Source organism: Gossypium hirsutum, chromosome D09, assembly GCF_007990345.1.
Source record: "Gossypium hirsutum isolate 1008001.06 chromosome D09, Gossypium_hirsutum_v2.1, whole genome shotgun sequence".
NCBI lineage: Eukaryota > Viridiplantae > Streptophyta > Magnoliopsida > Malvales > Malvaceae > Gossypium > Gossypium hirsutum.
This window is the reverse complement of record NC_053445.1, coordinates 15,950,125-15,966,833: the sequence shown is the minus strand read 5'-3', so window position 1 is coordinate 15,966,833 and position 16,709 is coordinate 15,950,125. Positions and strand designations below refer to the sequence as shown.

The 16,709-nt window shown below is 39.7% G+C and overlaps 25 non-coding genes and 25 pseudogenes across 25 annotated transcripts; all 50 read left to right on the top strand.

The window, feature by feature from the left end:
- The first annotated feature begins 183 nt into the window (after positions 1-183).
- LOC121221961 (5S ribosomal RNA) lies at positions 184-303 on the top strand. The gene has a single exon (XR_005919150.1). It is a non-coding gene; the product is annotated as a 5S ribosomal RNA (ribosomal RNA).
- Positions 304-486: 183 nt separating this feature from the next.
- LOC121221689 (5S ribosomal RNA) lies at positions 487-605 on the top strand. Its single transcript, XR_005919076.1, has one exon. It is a non-coding gene; the product is annotated as a 5S ribosomal RNA (ribosomal RNA).
- A 183-nt stretch (positions 606-788) lies between these two features.
- LOC121221322 (uncharacterized) lies at positions 789-907 on the top strand (annotated as a pseudogene).
- A 185-nt stretch (positions 908-1,092) lies between these two features.
- LOC121221780 (uncharacterized) lies at positions 1,093-1,211 on the top strand (annotated as a pseudogene).
- Positions 1,212-1,394: 183 nt separating this feature from the next.
- On the top strand, positions 1,395-1,513 carry LOC121221789 (uncharacterized; annotated as a pseudogene).
- A 449-nt stretch (positions 1,514-1,962) lies between these two features.
- LOC121221680 (5S ribosomal RNA) lies at positions 1,963-2,081 on the top strand. The gene has a single exon (XR_005919067.1). It is a non-coding gene; the product is annotated as a 5S ribosomal RNA (ribosomal RNA).
- A 164-nt stretch (positions 2,082-2,245) lies between these two features.
- Positions 2,246-2,362, top strand: LOC121221882 (uncharacterized; annotated as a pseudogene).
- Positions 2,363-2,543: 181 nt separating this feature from the next.
- Positions 2,544-2,662, top strand: LOC121221950 (5S ribosomal RNA). Its single transcript, XR_005919149.1, has one exon. It is a non-coding gene; the product is annotated as a 5S ribosomal RNA (ribosomal RNA).
- Positions 2,663-2,845: 183 nt separating this feature from the next.
- On the top strand, positions 2,846-2,964 carry LOC121221639 (5S ribosomal RNA). The gene has a single exon (XR_005919026.1). It is a non-coding gene; the product is annotated as a 5S ribosomal RNA (ribosomal RNA).
- Positions 2,965-3,147: 183 nt separating this feature from the next.
- Positions 3,148-3,266, top strand: LOC121221627 (5S ribosomal RNA). The gene has a single exon (XR_005919014.1). It is a non-coding gene; the product is annotated as a 5S ribosomal RNA (ribosomal RNA).
- A 183-nt stretch (positions 3,267-3,449) lies between these two features.
- Positions 3,450-3,568, top strand: LOC121221719 (5S ribosomal RNA). Its single transcript, XR_005919106.1, has one exon. It is a non-coding gene; the product is annotated as a 5S ribosomal RNA (ribosomal RNA).
- A 182-nt stretch (positions 3,569-3,750) lies between these two features.
- Positions 3,751-3,869, top strand: LOC121221800 (uncharacterized; annotated as a pseudogene).
- Positions 3,870-4,052: 183 nt separating this feature from the next.
- Positions 4,053-4,171, top strand: LOC121221958 (uncharacterized; annotated as a pseudogene).
- A 185-nt stretch (positions 4,172-4,356) lies between these two features.
- LOC121221873 (uncharacterized) lies at positions 4,357-4,475 on the top strand (annotated as a pseudogene).
- A 183-nt stretch (positions 4,476-4,658) lies between these two features.
- On the top strand, positions 4,659-4,776 carry LOC121221796 (uncharacterized; annotated as a pseudogene).
- Positions 4,777-5,225: 449 nt separating this feature from the next.
- Positions 5,226-5,344, top strand: LOC121221692 (5S ribosomal RNA). Its single transcript, XR_005919079.1, has one exon. It is a non-coding gene; the product is annotated as a 5S ribosomal RNA (ribosomal RNA).
- A 165-nt stretch (positions 5,345-5,509) lies between these two features.
- LOC121221808 (uncharacterized) lies at positions 5,510-5,626 on the top strand (annotated as a pseudogene).
- A 181-nt stretch (positions 5,627-5,807) lies between these two features.
- LOC121221883 (5S ribosomal RNA) lies at positions 5,808-5,926 on the top strand. The gene has a single exon (XR_005919142.1). It is a non-coding gene; the product is annotated as a 5S ribosomal RNA (ribosomal RNA).
- Positions 5,927-6,109: 183 nt separating this feature from the next.
- On the top strand, positions 6,110-6,228 carry LOC121221605 (5S ribosomal RNA). The gene has a single exon (XR_005918992.1). It is a non-coding gene; the product is annotated as a 5S ribosomal RNA (ribosomal RNA).
- Positions 6,229-6,413: 185 nt separating this feature from the next.
- LOC121221859 (uncharacterized) lies at positions 6,414-6,532 on the top strand (annotated as a pseudogene).
- Positions 6,533-6,715: 183 nt separating this feature from the next.
- LOC121221638 (5S ribosomal RNA) lies at positions 6,716-6,834 on the top strand. Its single transcript, XR_005919025.1, has one exon. It is a non-coding gene; the product is annotated as a 5S ribosomal RNA (ribosomal RNA).
- Positions 6,835-7,018: 184 nt separating this feature from the next.
- Positions 7,019-7,137, top strand: LOC121221896 (uncharacterized; annotated as a pseudogene).
- A 182-nt stretch (positions 7,138-7,319) lies between these two features.
- On the top strand, positions 7,320-7,438 carry LOC121221872 (5S ribosomal RNA). Its single transcript, XR_005919141.1, has one exon. It is a non-coding gene; the product is annotated as a 5S ribosomal RNA (ribosomal RNA).
- Positions 7,439-7,618: 180 nt separating this feature from the next.
- LOC121221772 (5S ribosomal RNA) lies at positions 7,619-7,737 on the top strand. Its single transcript, XR_005919131.1, has one exon. It is a non-coding gene; the product is annotated as a 5S ribosomal RNA (ribosomal RNA).
- Positions 7,738-7,920: 183 nt separating this feature from the next.
- On the top strand, positions 7,921-8,039 carry LOC121221446 (5S ribosomal RNA). Its single transcript, XR_005918838.1, has one exon. It is a non-coding gene; the product is annotated as a 5S ribosomal RNA (ribosomal RNA).
- A 183-nt stretch (positions 8,040-8,222) lies between these two features.
- On the top strand, positions 8,223-8,341 carry LOC121221956 (uncharacterized; annotated as a pseudogene).
- Positions 8,342-8,524: 183 nt separating this feature from the next.
- Positions 8,525-8,642, top strand: LOC121221684 (5S ribosomal RNA). The gene has a single exon (XR_005919071.1). It is a non-coding gene; the product is annotated as a 5S ribosomal RNA (ribosomal RNA).
- Positions 8,643-8,826: 184 nt separating this feature from the next.
- On the top strand, positions 8,827-8,945 carry LOC121221631 (5S ribosomal RNA). Its single transcript, XR_005919018.1, has one exon. It is a non-coding gene; the product is annotated as a 5S ribosomal RNA (ribosomal RNA).
- A 182-nt stretch (positions 8,946-9,127) lies between these two features.
- Positions 9,128-9,246, top strand: LOC121221794 (5S ribosomal RNA). Its single transcript, XR_005919133.1, has one exon. It is a non-coding gene; the product is annotated as a 5S ribosomal RNA (ribosomal RNA).
- Positions 9,247-9,427: 181 nt separating this feature from the next.
- On the top strand, positions 9,428-9,545 carry LOC121221619 (5S ribosomal RNA). The gene has a single exon (XR_005919006.1). It is a non-coding gene; the product is annotated as a 5S ribosomal RNA (ribosomal RNA).
- Positions 9,546-9,727: 182 nt separating this feature from the next.
- Positions 9,728-9,845, top strand: LOC121221675 (5S ribosomal RNA). The gene has a single exon (XR_005919062.1). It is a non-coding gene; the product is annotated as a 5S ribosomal RNA (ribosomal RNA).
- A 183-nt stretch (positions 9,846-10,028) lies between these two features.
- Positions 10,029-10,147, top strand: LOC121221332 (uncharacterized; annotated as a pseudogene).
- A 182-nt stretch (positions 10,148-10,329) lies between these two features.
- Positions 10,330-10,448, top strand: LOC121221731 (5S ribosomal RNA). The gene has a single exon (XR_005919118.1). It is a non-coding gene; the product is annotated as a 5S ribosomal RNA (ribosomal RNA).
- Positions 10,449-10,631: 183 nt separating this feature from the next.
- On the top strand, positions 10,632-10,750 carry LOC121221809 (uncharacterized; annotated as a pseudogene).
- A 183-nt stretch (positions 10,751-10,933) lies between these two features.
- LOC121221424 (5S ribosomal RNA) lies at positions 10,934-11,052 on the top strand. The gene has a single exon (XR_005918815.1). It is a non-coding gene; the product is annotated as a 5S ribosomal RNA (ribosomal RNA).
- Positions 11,053-11,237: 185 nt separating this feature from the next.
- Positions 11,238-11,356, top strand: LOC121221618 (5S ribosomal RNA). Its single transcript, XR_005919005.1, has one exon. It is a non-coding gene; the product is annotated as a 5S ribosomal RNA (ribosomal RNA).
- A 183-nt stretch (positions 11,357-11,539) lies between these two features.
- LOC121221710 (5S ribosomal RNA) lies at positions 11,540-11,658 on the top strand. Its single transcript, XR_005919097.1, has one exon. It is a non-coding gene; the product is annotated as a 5S ribosomal RNA (ribosomal RNA).
- Positions 11,659-11,840: 182 nt separating this feature from the next.
- Positions 11,841-11,959, top strand: LOC121221906 (uncharacterized; annotated as a pseudogene).
- A 182-nt stretch (positions 11,960-12,141) lies between these two features.
- Positions 12,142-12,257, top strand: LOC121221793 (uncharacterized; annotated as a pseudogene).
- Positions 12,258-12,437: 180 nt separating this feature from the next.
- Positions 12,438-12,556, top strand: LOC121221902 (uncharacterized; annotated as a pseudogene).
- A 182-nt stretch (positions 12,557-12,738) lies between these two features.
- Positions 12,739-12,855, top strand: LOC121221359 (uncharacterized; annotated as a pseudogene).
- A 184-nt stretch (positions 12,856-13,039) lies between these two features.
- LOC121221670 (5S ribosomal RNA) lies at positions 13,040-13,158 on the top strand. The gene has a single exon (XR_005919057.1). It is a non-coding gene; the product is annotated as a 5S ribosomal RNA (ribosomal RNA).
- A 180-nt stretch (positions 13,159-13,338) lies between these two features.
- On the top strand, positions 13,339-13,457 carry LOC121221752 (uncharacterized; annotated as a pseudogene).
- Positions 13,458-13,762: 305 nt separating this feature from the next.
- On the top strand, positions 13,763-13,881 carry LOC121221771 (uncharacterized; annotated as a pseudogene).
- A 425-nt stretch (positions 13,882-14,306) lies between these two features.
- LOC121221904 (uncharacterized) lies at positions 14,307-14,425 on the top strand (annotated as a pseudogene).
- Positions 14,426-14,599: 174 nt separating this feature from the next.
- Positions 14,600-14,718, top strand: LOC121221812 (uncharacterized; annotated as a pseudogene).
- Positions 14,719-14,897: 179 nt separating this feature from the next.
- Positions 14,898-15,016, top strand: LOC121221827 (5S ribosomal RNA). Its single transcript, XR_005919136.1, has one exon. It is a non-coding gene; the product is annotated as a 5S ribosomal RNA (ribosomal RNA).
- Positions 15,017-15,196: 180 nt separating this feature from the next.
- Positions 15,197-15,315, top strand: LOC121221843 (uncharacterized; annotated as a pseudogene).
- A 481-nt stretch (positions 15,316-15,796) lies between these two features.
- LOC121221856 (uncharacterized) lies at positions 15,797-15,915 on the top strand (annotated as a pseudogene).
- A 185-nt stretch (positions 15,916-16,100) lies between these two features.
- LOC121221835 (uncharacterized) lies at positions 16,101-16,218 on the top strand (annotated as a pseudogene).
- The last annotated feature ends 491 nt before the right edge of the window (positions 16,219-16,709 follow it).

Here is a 16,709-nt window from a genome sequence, read left to right as displayed (position 1 = left end):
TCCTATTTTATTTCATATAATGTTTTTTTAGTTGCAATTTCTCCACGTGGTGTAACTCATTCCTTATTTGCGTTATGCAAAATAAATAATTTGGAACAATATTTGGTCGAATTTGCATTCAAATTCGAGGCGCAAGTGCGATAAGGGGCAGCCTTTATATGAATAGATTGCGCAAGAATTGACGGGTGCGATCATACCAGTACTAATGCACCGGATCCCATTAGAACTCCGTTGTTAAGTGTGCTTTGGGCGAGAGTAGTACTAGGATGGGTGACCTCTTGGGAAGTCCTCGTGTTGCACCCCTCCCATTTTATTTCATATATTATTTTTTTAGTTGCATTTTCTCCACATGGTGTAACTCATTCGTTATTTGCGTTTTGCGAAATAAATAATTTGAAACAATATTTGGTCGAATTTGCATTCAAATTCGAGGCGCAACTGCGATAAAAGGTTGCCTTTATATGAATTGATTGCGCAAGAGTTTACGGGTGCGATCATATCAGCACTAATGCATCGGATCCCATCTAAACTACGCAGTAAAGCGTGCTTGGGCGAGAGTTGTACTAGGATGGGTGACCTCCTGGGAAGTCTTCGTGTTGCACCCCTTGTATTTTATTTCATATAATATTTATTTTGTTGCATTTTCTCCACTAAGTGTAACTCATTCGTTATTTGCGTTTTGCTAAATAAGTCATTTGAAACGATATTTGGTCGACTTTCCATTCAAATTCAAGGCGCAATTGCGATAAGGGGCAACATTTATATGAGTAGATTCCACAAGAGTTGACGGGTGCGATCAATCTTACACTAATGCATTGGGTCCCATCAAAACTCCGCAATTAAGCGCGCTTGGGCGAGAGTAGTACTAGGATGGGTGATCTCCTTGGAAGTCCTTGTGTTACACACCTCCCATTTTATTTCGTATAATGTTTTTTTTTAGTTGCATTTTCTCCACGTGGTGTAACTCATTCGTTATTTACGTTTTGCGAAATTAATAATTTGAAACGATATTTGGTCGAATTTGCATTAAAATTCGAGGCGCAAGTGCGATAAGGGTCAGCCTTTATATAAATAGATTGGGCAAAAGTTGACGGGTGCGATCATACCAGCACAAATGCACCCGATCTCATTAGAACTCCGCAATTTAGCGTGCTTGGGCGAGATTAGTACTAGGATGGGTGACCTTTTTGGAAGTCCTCATGTTGCACCCCTCCCATTTTATTTCTTATAAAGTTTTTTTAGTTGCATTTTCTCCACGTGGTGTAGCTAATTCGTTTTTTGCGTTTTCCAAAATAAATAATTTGAAACCTTATTTGGTAGAACTTGCATTAAAATTCGAGGCAAAAGTGCGATAAGGGGTGGTCTTTATATAAATAGATTGCGCAAGAGTTGACGGGTGCGATCATACTAGTACTAATACACCGGATTCCATCAGAACACCTCAGTTAAGCGAGCTTGGGCGGGAGTAGTACTAGGATGGGTGACCTCTTGGGAAGTCCACGTGTGGCACCGCTCCCATTTTATTTCATATAAATTTTCTTAAGTTGCAATTTCTCTACGTGTTGTAACTAATTCGTTATATGCGTTTTGCGAAATAAATAATTTGAAAAGTTATTTGGTTGAATTTGCCTTCAAATTCGAGGCGAAAGGGCGATAAGGGGCAGCCTTTATATAAATAGATTGCGCAAGAGTTGACGGGTGCGATCATACCAGCATTAATGCAACAGCGAGAGTAGTACTAGGATGGGTGACCTCCTGGGAAGTCCTCGTGTTGCACCCCTCCCATTTTATTTCATACAATTTTTTTTAGTTGCATTTTCTTCACGTGGTGTAGCTCATTCGTTATTTGCGTTTTCCGAAATAAATAATTTGAAACGATATTTGGTCAAATTTGCATTAAAATTCAAGGCGCAAGTGCGATAAGAGGCAACCTATATATGAACAGATTGCGCAAGAGTTGACGGGTGCGATCATACCAGCACTGATGCACCGGATCCCATCAGGACTCTGCTGTTAAGCGTGCTTGGGTGAGAGTTGTACTAGGATGAGTGACCTCCTGGGATGTCCTCGTGTTGCACCCCTCCCATTTTATTTCATATAATATATTTTTAGTTGCATTTTCTCCACCTGGTCTAACTCATTCGTTATTTGCGTTTTCCAAAATAAATAAGTTGAAACGATATTTGGTCGAATTTGAGTGCGATAGGGGACAGCCTTTATCTGAATAGATTGCGCATGAGTTGACGGGTGCGATCATACCAGCACTAATGCACCAGATCCTATCAGAACTCCGAGGAAAGCGTGCTTGGCGAGAGCAGTACTAGGATTGGTGACCTCTAGGGAAGTCCTCGTGTTGCACCCCTCCTATTTTATTTCATATAATTTTTTTAATTGCATTTTCTTCACGTGGTGTAACTCATTCGTTATTTTCATTTTGCGAAATAAATAATTTGAAACGATATTTGGTCGAATTTGCATTTAAATTTGAGGCGCAATTGCGATAAGGGGCAACATTTATATGAATTGATTGCACAAGAGTTGACGGGTGCGATTATACTAGCACTAATGCATCGGATCCCATCAGAACTCCGCCGTTAAGCGTGCTTGGGCGAGAGTAGTAGTAGGATGGGTGACCTCTTGGGAAGTTCTCGTGTTGCACCCTTCCCATTTTATTTCATATAACATTTTTTTAGTTGCATTTGCTCCACGTGGTGTAACTCATTCGTTATTTGCGTTTTGCAAAATATATAATTTGAAACAATATTTGGTCAAATTTTCATTCAAATTCGAGGCGCAATTGCGATAAGGGGCAACATTTATATGAATAGCTAGCACAAGAGTTGACGGGTGCGATCATACTTGCACTAATGCATCGGATCCCATCAGAACTCCGCAGTTAAGCGTGCTTGGGCGAGAGTAGTACTAGGATGGGTGACCTCCTTGGAAGTCCTCGTGTTGCACCCCACCCATTTTATTTCATATAATATTTTTTTAGTTGCATTTTCTCCACGTGGTGTAACTCATTCGTTATTTGTGTTATGCGAAATAAATAATTTGAAACGATATTTGGTAAAATTTGCATTCAAATTCGAGGCGCAACTACGATAAGAGGTAGCCTTTATATGAATAGATTGCGCAAGAGTTGACGGGTGTGATCATACCAGCACTAATGCACCGAATCCCATCAGAACTCCGAAGTTAAGCGTGATTGGGCGAGAGTAGTACTAGGATTGGTGACCTCCTAGGAAGTCCTCGTGTTGCACCACTCCTATTTTATTTCATATAATGCTTTTTTTGTTGCATTTTCTCCACGTGGTGTAATTCATTCCTTATTTGCGTTATGCGAAATAAATAATTTGAAATGATATTTGGTCGAATTTGAATTCAAATTTGAGGCGCAATTACGATAAGGGGCAGCCTTTATATGAACAGATTGCGCAAGAGTTGACGGGTGCGATCATACCAGCACTCATGCACCGGATCCTATTAAAACTACACAGTTAAACGTGCTTGAGCGAGAGTAGTACTAGGATGGGTGACCTCCTGGGAAGTCCTCGTGTTGCACCCCTCCCATTTTATTTCATATAATATTTTTTAGTTGCATTCTCTCCACGTGGTGTAACTCATTCGTTATTTGCGTTTTGCGAAATAAATAATTTGAAACAATATTTGGTCGAATTTGCATTCAAATTCGAGGCGCAACTGCGATAAGAGGTAGCCTTTATATGAATTGATTGCGCAAGAGTTGATGGGTGCGATCATATCGGCACTAATGCATCGGATCCCATCAAAATTACGCAGTAAAGCGTGCTTGGGCGAGAGTTGTACTAGGATGGGTGACCTCCTGGGAAGTCTTCGTGTTGCAACCCTCGCATTTTATTTCATATAATATTTATTTTGTTGCATTTTCTCCACCTGGTGTAACTCATTCGTTATTTGCGTTTTGCTAAATAAATCATTTGAAACGATATTTGGTCGACTTTCCATTCAAATTCAAGGAGCAATTGCGATAAGGGGCAACATTTATATGAATAGATTACACAAGAGTTGACGGGTGCGATCATACTAACACTAATGCATTGGGTCCCATCAAAACTCCGCAATTAAGCGCGCTTGGGTGAGAGTAGTACTAGGATGGGTGATCTCCTGAGAAGTCCTCGTGTTACACACCTCCCATTTTATTTCATATAATGTTCTTTTTTAGTTGCATTTTCTCTACGTGGTGTAACTCATTCGTTATTTGCGTTTTGTGAAATTAATAATTTGAAACGATATTTGGTCCAATTTGCATTAAAATTCGAGGCGCAAGTGCGATAAGGGTCAGCCTTTATATAAATAGATTGCGCAAAAGTTGACGGGTGCGATCATACCAGCACAAATGCACCCGATCTCAGTAGAACTCCGCAATTTAGCGTGCTTGGGCGAGATTAGTACTAGGAAGGGTGACCTTTTTGGAAGTCCTCATGTTGCACCCCTCCCATTTTATTACTTATAAAGTTTTTTTAGTTGCATTTTCTCCACGTGGTGTAGCTAATTCGTTTTTTGCGTTTTCCGAAATAAATAATTTGAAACCTTATTTGGTAGAACTTGCATTAAAATTCGAGGCAAAAGTGCGATAAGGGGCGGTCTTTATATAAATAGATTGCGCAAGAGTTGACGGGTGCGATCATACTAGTACTAATACACCGGATTCCATCAGAACTCCTCAGTTAAGCGAGCTTGGGCGGGAGTAGTACTAGGATGGGTGACCTCTTGGAAGTCCACGTGTGGCACCGCTCTCATTTTATTTTATATAAATTTTTTTAAGTTGCAATTTCTCCACGTGTTGTAACTAATTCGTTATATGTGTTTTGCGAAATCAATAATTTGAAAAATTATTTGGTTGAATTTGCATTCAAATTCGAGGCGAAAGGGCGAGAAGAGGTAGCCTTTATATAAATAGATTGCGCAAGAGTTGACGGGTGCGATCATACCAGCATTAATGCAACGGCGAGAGTAGTACTAGGATGGGTGACCTCCTGGGAAGTCCTTCTGTTGCACCCCTCCCATTTTATTTCATACAAATTTTTTTAGTTGCATTTTCTTCACGTGGTGTAGCTCATTCGTTATTTGCGTTTTCCGAAATAAATAATTTGAAACGATATTTGGTCGAATTTGCATTAAAATTCAAGGCGCGAGTGCGATAAGAGGCAACCTATATATGAAAAGATTGCGCAAGAGTTGACGGGTGCGATCATACCAGCCCTGATGCACCAGATCCCATCAGGACTCCGCTGTTAAGCGTGCTTGGGTGAGAGTTGTACTAGGATAGGTGACCTACTGGGAAGTCCTCGTGTTGCACCCCTCCCATTTTATTTCATATAATATATTTTTTAGTTGCAATTTCTCCACCTGGTGTAACTCATTTGTTATTTGCGTTTTCCAAAATAAATAAGATGAAACGATATTTGGTCGAATTTGAGTGCGATAGGGGGCAGCCTTTATATGAATAAATTGCGCATGAGTTGACGGGTGCGATCATACCAGCACTAATGCACCGGATCCGATCAGAACTCCGAGGAAAGCGTGCTTGGCGAGAGTAGTACTAGGATTGGTGACCTCTTGGGAAGTCCTCGTATTGCACCCCTCCCATTTTATTTCATATAATTTTTTTAATTGCATTTTCTTCACATGCTGTAACTCATTCGTTATTTGCATTTTCCGAAATAAATAATTTGAAACGATATTTGGTCGAATTTGCATTTAAATTTGAGGCGCAATTGCGATAAGGGGCAACATTTATATGAATAGATTGCACAAGAGTTGACGGGTGCGATCATACTAGCACTAATGCATCGGATCCCATCAGAACTCCGCCGTTAAGCGTGCTTGGGCGTGAGTAATACTAGGATGGGTGACCTCTTGGGAAGTTCTCGTGTTGCACCCTTCTCATTTTATTTCATATAGCATTTTTTTAGTTACATTTTCTCCACGTGGTGTAACTCATTCGTTATTTGCGTTTTCCAAAATATATAATTTGAAACAAAATTTGGTCAAATTTTCATTCAAATTTGAGGCGCAATTGCAATAAGGGGCAACATTTATATGAATAGCTAGCACAAGAGTTGACGGGTGTGATCATACTTGCACTAATGCATCGGATCCCATCAGAACTCCGCAGTTAAGCGTGCTTGGGCGAGAGTAGTACTAGGATGGGTGACCTCCTGGGAAGTCCTCGTGTTGCACCCCTCCCATTTTATTTCATATAATATTTTTTATTAGTTGCATTTTCTCCACGTGGTGTAACTCATTCGTTATTTGCGTTATGCGAAATAAATAATTTGAAACGATATTTGGTTGAATTTGCATTCAAATTCGAGGCGCAATTGCGATAAGAGGTAGACTATATATGAATAGATTGCGCAAGAGTTGACGGGTGTGATCATACCAGCACTAATGCACCGAATCCCATCAGAACTCCGTAATTTAGCATGCTTGGGCGACATTAGTACTAGGATGGGTGACCTCTTTGGAAGTCCTCATGTTGCACCCTTCCCATTTTATTTCTTATAAAGTTTTTTTAGTTGCAATTTCTCCACGTGGTGTAACTAATTCGTTATTTTCGTTTTGTGAAATAAATATTTTGAAACGTTATTTGGTAGAATTTGCATTCAAATTCGAGGCAAAAGTGTGATAAGGGGCGGCCTTTATATAAATAGATTGCGCAAGAGTTGACGGGTGTGATCATACTAGTACTAATACACCAGAATCCATCAGAACTCTGCAGTTAAGCGTGCTCGGGCGAGAGTAGTACTAAGATGGGTGACCTCTTCGGAAGTCCACGTGTTGCACCGCTCCCATTTTATTTCATATAAAGTTTTTTTTAGTTGCAATTTCTCCACGTGGTGTAACTAATTCGTTATTTGCGTTTTGCGAAATTAATAATTTGAAAAGTTATTTAGTCGAATTTGCATTCAAATTCGAGGCGCAAGGGCGATAAGGGGCAGCCTTTATATAAATAGATTGCGCAAGATTTGACGGGTGAGATAATAACAGCATTAATGCACCGGATCTCATCAGAACTCCGCTGTTAAGCATGCATTGGCGAGAGTAGAACTAGGATCGGTGACCTCCTGGGAAGTCCTCGTGTTGCACCCCTCCCAATTTATTTCATATAATTTTTTTTAGTTGCATTTTCTTCACAAGGTGTAACTCATTCGTTATTTGCGTTTTGCGAAATAAATAATTTGAATCGATATTTGGTCGATTATGCATTAAAATTTTAGGCGCAAGTGCGATAAGAGGCAGCCTTTATACGAATAGATTGCGCAAGAGTTGATCGGTGCGATCATACCAGCACTAATGCACCGGATCCCATCAGAACTCCTCAGTTAAGCGTGCTTGGGCGAGAGTTGTACTAAGATGGGTGACCTCTTGGGAACTCCTCGTGTTGCACCCCTCCCTTTTTATTTCATATAATTTTTTAATTGCATTTTCTTCACGTGGTGTAACTCATTCGTTATTTGCATTTTGCGAAATAAATAATTTGAAATGATATTTGGTCGAATTTGCATTCAAATTCAAGGCGCAATTGCGATAAGGGACAACATTTATATGAATAGCTAGCACAAGAGTTGACGGGTGCGATCATACTTGCACTAATGCATCGGATCCCATCAGAACTCCGCAGTTAAGCGTGCTTGGGCGAGAGTAGTACTAGGATGGGTGACCTCCTTCGAAGTCCTCGTGTTGCACCCCTCTCATTTTATTTCATATAATATTTTTTTAGTTACATTTTCTCCACGTGGTGTAACTCATTCGTTACTTTCGTTATGCGAAATAAATAATTTGAAACGATATTTGGTCAAATTTGCATTCAAATTCGACGCGCAACTGCGATAAGAGGTAGCCTTTATATGAATAGATTGCGCAAGAGTTGACGGGTGTGATCATACCAGCACTAATGCACCGAATCCCAGCAGAACTCCGAAGTTAAGCGTGTTTGGGCGAGAGTAGTACTAGGATGGGTGACCTCCTAGGAAGTCCTCGTGTTGCACCACTCCCATTTTATTTCATATAATATTTTTTTAGTTGCGTTTTCTCCACGTGGTATAACTTATTCGTTATTTGCGTTTTGTAAAATTAATAATTTGAAACGATAGTCGGTCGAATTTGGATTAAAATTCGACGCGCAAGTGCGATAAGGGTCAGCCTTTATATAAATAGATTGCGCGAAAGTTGACGGGTGCAATCATCCCAGCACAAATGCACCGGATCTCATTAGAACTCCGCAATTTAGCGTCCTTGGGCAACATTAGTACTAGGATGGGTGACCTCTTTGGAAGTCCTCATGTTGCACCCTTCCCATTTTATTTCTTATAAAGTTTTTTTAGTTGCAATTTCTCCAGGTGGTGTAACTAATTCGTTTTTTGCCTTTTGTGAAATAAATAATTTGAAACGTAATTTGGTAGAATTTGCATTCAAATTCGAGGCAAAAGTGCGATAAGGGGCGGCCTTTATATAAATAGATTGCGCAAGAGTTGATGGGTGCGATCATACTAGTACTAATACACCAAATCCATCAGAACTCTGCAGTTAAGCGTGCTTGGGCGAGAGTAGTACTAAGATGGGTGACCTCTTGGGAAGTCCACGTGTTGCACCGCTCCCATTTTATTTCATATAAAGTTTTTTTTAGTTGCAATTTCTCCACGTGGTGTAACTAATTCGTTATTTGTGTTTTGCGAAATCAATAATTTAAAAAGTTATTTGGTCGAATTTGCATTCAAATTCGAGGCGCAAGGGCGATAAGGGGCAGCCTTTATATAAATAGATTGCGCAAGAGTTGACGGGTGCGGTAATAACAGCATTAATGCACCGGATCTCATCAGAACTCCGCTGTTAAGCATGCATTGGCGAGAGTAGTACTAGGATGGGTGACCTCTTGGGAAGTCCTCGTGTTGCACCCCTCCCAATTTATTTCATATAATTTTTTTTAGTTGCATTTTCTTCACAAGGTGTAACTCATTCGTTATTTGCGTTTTGCGAAATAAATAATTTGAATCGATATTTGGTCGAATTTGCATTAAAATTTGAGGCGCAAGTGCGATAAGAGGCAGCCTTTATATGAATAGATTGCGCAAGAGTTGATCGGTGCGATCATACCAGCACTAATGCACCGGATCCCATCAGAACTCCTCAGTTAAGCGTGCTTGGGCGAGAGTTGTACTAGGATGGGTGACCTCTTGGGAACTCCTCGTGTTGCACCTCTCCCATTTTATTTCATATAATTTTTTTAATTGCATTTTCTTCACGTGATGTAACTCATTCGTTATTTGCATTTTGCGAAATAACTAATTTGAAATGATATTTGGTCGAATTTGCATTCAAATTCGAGGCGCAATTGCGATAAGGGGAAACATTTATATGAATAGCTAGCGCAAGAGTTGACGGGTGCGATCATACTTGCACTAATGCATTGGATCCCATCAGAACTCCGCAGTTAAGCGTGCTTGGGCGAGAGTAGTACTAGGATGGTGACCTCCTGGGAAGTCCTCCTGTTGCACCCCTCCCATTTTATTTCTTATAATATTTTTTTAGTTGCATTTTCTCCACGTGGTGTAACTCATTCATTATTTGCGTTATGCGAAATAAATAATATGAAAGAATATTTTGTCGAATTTGCATTCAAATTCGAGGCGCAACTGCGATAAGAGGCAGCCTTTATATGAATAGATTGCGCAGAGTTGACGGGTGTGATCATACCAGCACTAATGCACCGAATCCCATCAGAACTCCGAAGTTAAGCATGTTTGGTGAGAGTAGTACTAGGATGGGTGACCTCCTGAGAAGTCCTCGTATTGCACCCCTCCCATTTTATTTCATATAATATTTTTTTAGTTGCGTTTTCTCCACGTGGTGCAACTCATTCGTTATTTACGTTTTGAAAAATTAATAATTTGAAACGATATTTGGTCGAATTTACATTAAAATTCGAGGCGCAAGTGCGATAAGGGTCAGCCCTTATATAAATAGATTGCGCAAAAGTTGACGGGTGCGATCATACCAGCACAAATGTACTAGATCTCATTAGAACTCCGCAATTTAGCTTGCTTGGGCTAGATTAGTACTAGGATGCGTGACCTCTTTTCAAGTCCTCATGTTGCACCCCTCCTATTTTATTTCCGATAAATTTTTTTAGTTGCATTTTCTCTACGTGGTGTAACTATTTCGTTATTTGCGTTTTCTGAAATAAATAATTTGAAACGTTATTTGGTAGAATTTGCATTCAAATTCAAGGCAAAAGTGCGATAAGGGGCGGCCTTTATATAAATAGATTGCACAATAGTTGACGGGTGCGATTACACTAGTACTAATACAACGGATTCCATCAGAACTCCGCAGTTAAGCGTGCTTGGGCGAGTGTAGTACTACGATGGGTGACCTCCTGGGATGTCCACGTGTTGCACCGCTCCCATTTTATTTCATATAAAGTTTTTTTTAGTTGCAATTTCTCCACGTGGTGTAACTAATTCCTTATTTGCGTTTCGCGAAATAAATAATTTGAAAAGTTATTTGGTCGAATTTACATTCAAATTCGAGGCGCAAGGGCGATAAGGGGCAGCCTTTATATAAATAGATTGCGTAAGAGTTGACGGTGCGATCATACCAGCACTAATGCACCGGATCCTATTAAAACTTCGCAGTTAAGTGTGCTTGGGCGAGAGTAGAACTAGGATGGGTGACCTCTTGGGAAGTCCTCTTGTTGCACCCCACCCATTTTATTACATATAAAGTTTTTTTAGTTGCATTTTCTCCACAAGGTGTAGCTAATTTGTTATTTGCGTTAACCGAAATAAATAATTTGGAACGTGATATGGTCGAATTTGCATTCAAATTCGAGGCGCAAGCGCGATAAAGGGCAGCCTTTATATACATAGATTGCGCAAGAGTTGATGGGTGCGATCATACCAGCACTAACGCACCGGATCCCATCAGACCTCCGCAGTCAAGCGTGCTTCGGCGAGAATAGTACTAGGATGGGTAACCTTTTGGGAAGTCCTTGTGTTGCACCCCTCCCATTTTAATTCATATAAAGTATTTCTTTTAGTAGCATTTTCTACACGTAGATTAACTAATATGTTATTTGAATTTACGAAATAAATAATTTGAAACATTATATGGTCAAATTTGCATTCAAATTCGAGGCGCAAGTGCCATAAGGGGCAGCCTTTATATAAATAGATTGCACAAGAGTTGACGGGTGCGATCATACTAGTACTAATGCACCGGATTCCATCAGAACTCTGCAGTTAAGCGTGCTTGGGCAAGAGTAGTACTCTCATGGGTGACCTCCTGGGAAGTCCACGTGTTGCACCGCTCCCATTTTATTTCATATAAAGTTTTTTTACTTGCAATTTCTCCACGTGGTGTAACTAATTCGTTATTTGCGTTTTGCGAAATAAATAATTGCAAACGATATTTGGTCGAATTTGCATTCAAATTCGAGGCGCACGTTCGATACAGGGTAGCCTTTATATAAATAGATTACGCAAGAGTTGACGGGTGCGATCATACCGGCACTAATGCACCAGATCCTATCAAAACGCCGTAGTTAAACGTTCTTGGGCGAGAGTAGTACTAGGATGGGTGACCTCCTAGGAAGTCCTCGTGTTGCACCCTCCCATTTTATTTCATATAAAGTTTTTTTAGTTGCATTTTCTACACGTGGTGTAACTAATATGTTACTTGCGTTTTGCGAAATAAATAATTTAAAACGTTATATGGTCGAATTTGCATTCAAATTCGAGGCGCTAGTCCGATAAGGGGCAGCCTTTATATAAATAGGTTGCCCAAGTGTTGACAGGGATGAACTTACCAGGACTAATGCACCGGATCCCATCAGAACTCCGCAGTTAAGCGTGCTTGTGCGAGAGTAATACTAGGATGGGTAACTTCCTGGGAAGTCCTCGGGTTGCACCCCTCCCATTTTATTTCATATAAAGTTTTTTTAGTTGTATTTTCTCCACGTGGTGTAACTAATTCATTATTTGCGTTTGCGAAATAATTAATTTCAAACGATATTTGGTCGAATTTGCCTTCAAATTGGACGCGCAAGTGCGATAAGGGGCAAGCTTTATATAAATAGATTGCGCAAGAGTTGACGGGTGCGATCAAACCACTAATGCACCGGATCTCATCAGAACTTCGTAATTAAACGTGCTTGGGCGAGAGTAGTACTAGGATGGGTGACCTCCTGGGAAGTCCTCGTGTTGCACCCCCATTTTATTTCATATAAAGTTTTTTTAGTTGCATTTTCAACACGTGCTGTAACTAATTAGTTATTTGCGTTTTGCGAAATAAATAATTCGAAATGTTATTTGGTTGAATATTCACTTAAATTCGAGGCGTAAGTGCGATAAGGGGAAGCATTTATATAAATAGATTACGTAAGAGTTGACGGGTGCGATCATACCAGCACTAATGCACCGGATCCCATCAGAAACGTGCAGTTAAGCATGCTTAGGTGAAAGTAGTACTTGGATGGGTGACCTTTTGGGAAGTCTTCGTGTTTCACCCTCCCATTTTATTTCATGTAAAAAGTTTTTTTAGTTGTATTTTCTACACGTGGTGTAACTAAATAGTTATTTGGGTTTTGCAAAATAAATTATTTGAAACATTATTTGGTCAAATTTGCATTCAAATTGGAAGCGCAAGTGCGGTAAGGGGCAGGCTTTATAAATAGATTGCGCAAGAGTTTACGGGTGCGATCATACCAGCACTAGAGTGCCGGATCCATCAGACTCTACTGTCAAGCGTGCTTGGGCGAGAGTAGTACTTGGATGGGTGCCCTCCTGGGAAGTGTTCATGTTGTTTCCCTCTCATTTTATTTCAGATAAAGTTTTTTTTAGTTGCATTTTCTAAACGTGGTGTAACTAATTAGTTATTTGTGTTTTTCGAAATAAATAATTTAAAACGTTAATTGGTCGAATTTGAATTCAAATTTGAGGCACAAGTAGGATAAGGGGCGATCTTTATGTAAATAGATTGCGCAAGAGTTGACGTGTGCAATCATACCAGCACTAGTGCACCGTATCCCATTAGAACTTCGCAGCTAAACGTGCTTGGGTGAGAGTAGTACTAGGATAGGTCACCTCCTGGGAAATCCTCGTGTTGCACCCCTCCCATTTTATTTTATATAATTTTTTAGTCGCATTGTCTAAACATCGTGTAACTAATTAGTTACTGGCGTTTTGCGAAATAAATCATTCGAAACGTTATTTGATCGAATTTGCATTCAGATCCGAGGAGCAAGTGCGATAAGGGGCGACCTTTATATAATTAGGTTGCGAAAAAGTTGACGGGTGCAATCATACCAGCACTAATACACCGTATCCCATCTGAACTCCGTAGTTATGCTTGCTTGGGCGAGAGTAGTACTAGGTTGGGTGAACTCCTGGAAAGTCCTCGTGTTGCACCCCTCCCATTTTATTTCATATAATTTTGTTGAGTTGCATTTTCTCAACGTGGTGTAACTAATTAGTTATTTGCATTCAAATTCAAGGCGCAAGTGCTATAAAGGGTAGCCTTTATATAAATAGATTACGCAAGAGTTGACGCGTGCGATCATTCCAGCTCTAATGCCACGGATCCCATCAGAACTCTACAGCTAAGCGTGCTTAAGCGAGAGTAGTACTAGGATGGTTTGGTCGAATTTGCATTCAAATTTGAGGCGCAAGAGCGATAAAGGGTAGCCTTTATGAAACTAGATTGCGCAAGAGTTGATGGGTGCGATCATACTAACACTAATGCACCTGATCCCATCAAAACTCTACAGTTAAGTGTGCTTGGATGAGAGTAGTACTAGGATGGGTGACCTTTAGGGAAGCCCTCATGTTGCACCCCTCCTACATATTATTTCATAAAAAATTAGTTGCATTTTTTAAATATCGTGTAACTAATTTGTTTTTGGCATTTTGTAAAATAAATCATTTGAAACGTTATTTGGTCGAATTTGCATTCAAATTCATGGTGCAAGTGCGATAAGCGACAACCTTTATATAAATAGATTGCGAAAGAATTGATGGGTGCGATCATACCAGCACTAATACACCGGATCCCATCTGAACTACGCAGTTATGCGTGTTTGTATAAGAGTCGTACTCCAGTGAAGTCTCGTGTTGCACCCCTCTTATATTTTATTTAATATAATTTTTTAGTTGCATTTTCTAACATCGTTTAACTAATTAGTTATTTGCGTTTTGTGAAATAAATCATTTGAAATATTATTTGGTCAAATTTGCATTCAAATTCGAGGCACAAGAGTTGACGTGTGCAATCATACCAGCACTAATGCACCGTATCCCATGAGAACTCTGCAGTTCAGCTTGCTTGGGCGAGAATAGTCCTAGGATGGGTGACCTCCTGGGAAGTCATCATGTTGCACCCCTCCCATTTTATTCATAATTTTTTTAGTTGGATTTTCTAAATATCGTGTAACTAATTAGTTATTGGCGTTCTTCGAAATAAATCATTTGAAACATTATTTGTCCGATTTCGTATTCAAATTCGATGCGCAAGTGCGATTAAGGCACCTTATATAAATAGATTGTGCAAGATTGACTGGTGTGATCATGCTAGCACTAATGCACCGGAGCCCATCAGAACTCTGTAGTTAAGCGTGCTGAGGCGAGAGTAGTACTAGGATAGGGGGTCTTATGGGAAGTTCTCGTGTTGTACCCTCCCAATTTATTTCATTTAACTATTTTTGTTGCATTTTCTCAACGTGGCGTAACTAATTAGTTATTTCTGTTTTGCGAATTAAATTATTTGAAACGTTATTTGCTCGAATTTGCATTCAAATTCAAGGCGCAAGTGCGATAAGGGGCAGCGTTTACGTAAATACATTGCGGAGAGTTTAAGGGTGCGATCATACCAGCACTAATGCACCGGATTCCATTAGAACTCCGCAGCAAAGCGTGCTTGGGCGAGAGTAGTACTAGGATGGGTAACCTCTTGGGAAGTCTTCGTGTTGCACCCCTCCCATTTTATTTCATATAAATTTTTGTAGTTGCATTTCTAAAAATCGTGTAACTAATTAGCTATTTGCGTTCTGTGAAATAAATCATTTGAAACGTTATTTAGTCGAAGTTGCATTCAGATTCGAGGCGCAAGTGCGTTAAGTGCAGCCTTTATATAAATATATTGTGCAAGAGTTGACCGGTGCGATCATATCAGCATTAATGTATCGAATCCCATCAGAACTCCGCAATTAAGCGTGCTTGGGCGAGAGTAGTACTAGGATGAGTGACCTTTTAGGAAGTCCTCGTGTTGAACCCACCAAATTTATTTCATATAAATATTTTTTGGTTGCATATTCTCCAAGTGGTGTAAATAATTTGTTATTTGCGTTTTGCAAAATAAATTATTTGAAACTTTATTTGGTCGAATTTGCATTCAAATTCGAGGTGCAAGTGCGATAAGGGGCAGCCTTTTTATAAATAGATTACGCAACAGTTGATGACTGTAATCAAACTAGCATTAATTCATCGGATTCCATTAGAACTCTGCTGTTAAGCGTGCTTGCGCGAGAGTAGTACTAGGATGGGTGACCTCTTGGAAGTCCTCGTGTTCCTCCACTCCTGATTTATTTCTTATAAACTTTTGTTTTGTTACATTTCTAAGCATCGTGTAACAATTAGTTATTTGCATTTGTGAAAGTAATCTTTTGAAATGTTATTGGGTCGAATTCGGAATCTAATTCGAGGTCCAAGTGCGATAAAGGGTAGCCTTTATATAAATAGATTCCGCAAGTGTTGACAGGTCCGATCATACCAGTACTAATGCACCGGATCCCATCAGAACTCCGCAGTTAAGCTCTCATGGGCGAGAGTCATACTAGGATGGGCGACTTCTTTGGAAGTCCTCGTGTTGCACTCCTCCCATTTTATTTCATAGAAAAGCAATTTTTATATGCATTTTCTAAACATCGTGTAACTAATTATTTATTTGCGTTTTGTGAAATAAATCATTTAAAATGTTTTTTGGTCGAATTTGAAGTCAAATTCGAGGCGCAAGTGCGATAAGGGGAAGCCTTTATAAAAATAGATAACACAAGAGTTGAAGGGAGCGACCATACCAGCACTTAATCACTGAATCCATCAGAACTCCACAGCTAAGTGTGCTTGGGAGTGAATAGTACTAGGATGGGTGACCTCTTGGGAAGTCTTCGTGTTGCACCTCTCCCATTTTATTTCATATAATGTTTTTTAGTTGTATTTTCAAAACATCGTGTAACTATTACTTATTTGCATTTTGCGAAATAAAGGAATTTGAAACGTTATTTGTCGATTTGCATTCAATTCGAGGTGCAGTGCGATAAGGGACCCTTTATATAAAGAGATGCAAGATTGACGGGTGAAATCATAAGCACAAGCACCGAATACATCAAATCTGAGTTAAGCGCACTAAAAAAGTAGTACTAGGAGATGACCTCTTGGAGTCGTCGTCTTTTCACCCTTCCATTATTTAGAAAAAAAAATTTGTTGATTTCTAACATCGTATAACTATTAGTTATTTTTTGCGAAGAAATCATTGAAACGTTCTTTGGTCGAGTTTAATCAAATTCGAGGCACAGGCAAAAGGGCTGCGTTTATAAGATTGCACAGAGTTGATGGGTGCGTCATACAACATTAAGCACTAGATCATCAGAACTTTGCCAGTTAAGGGCTTGA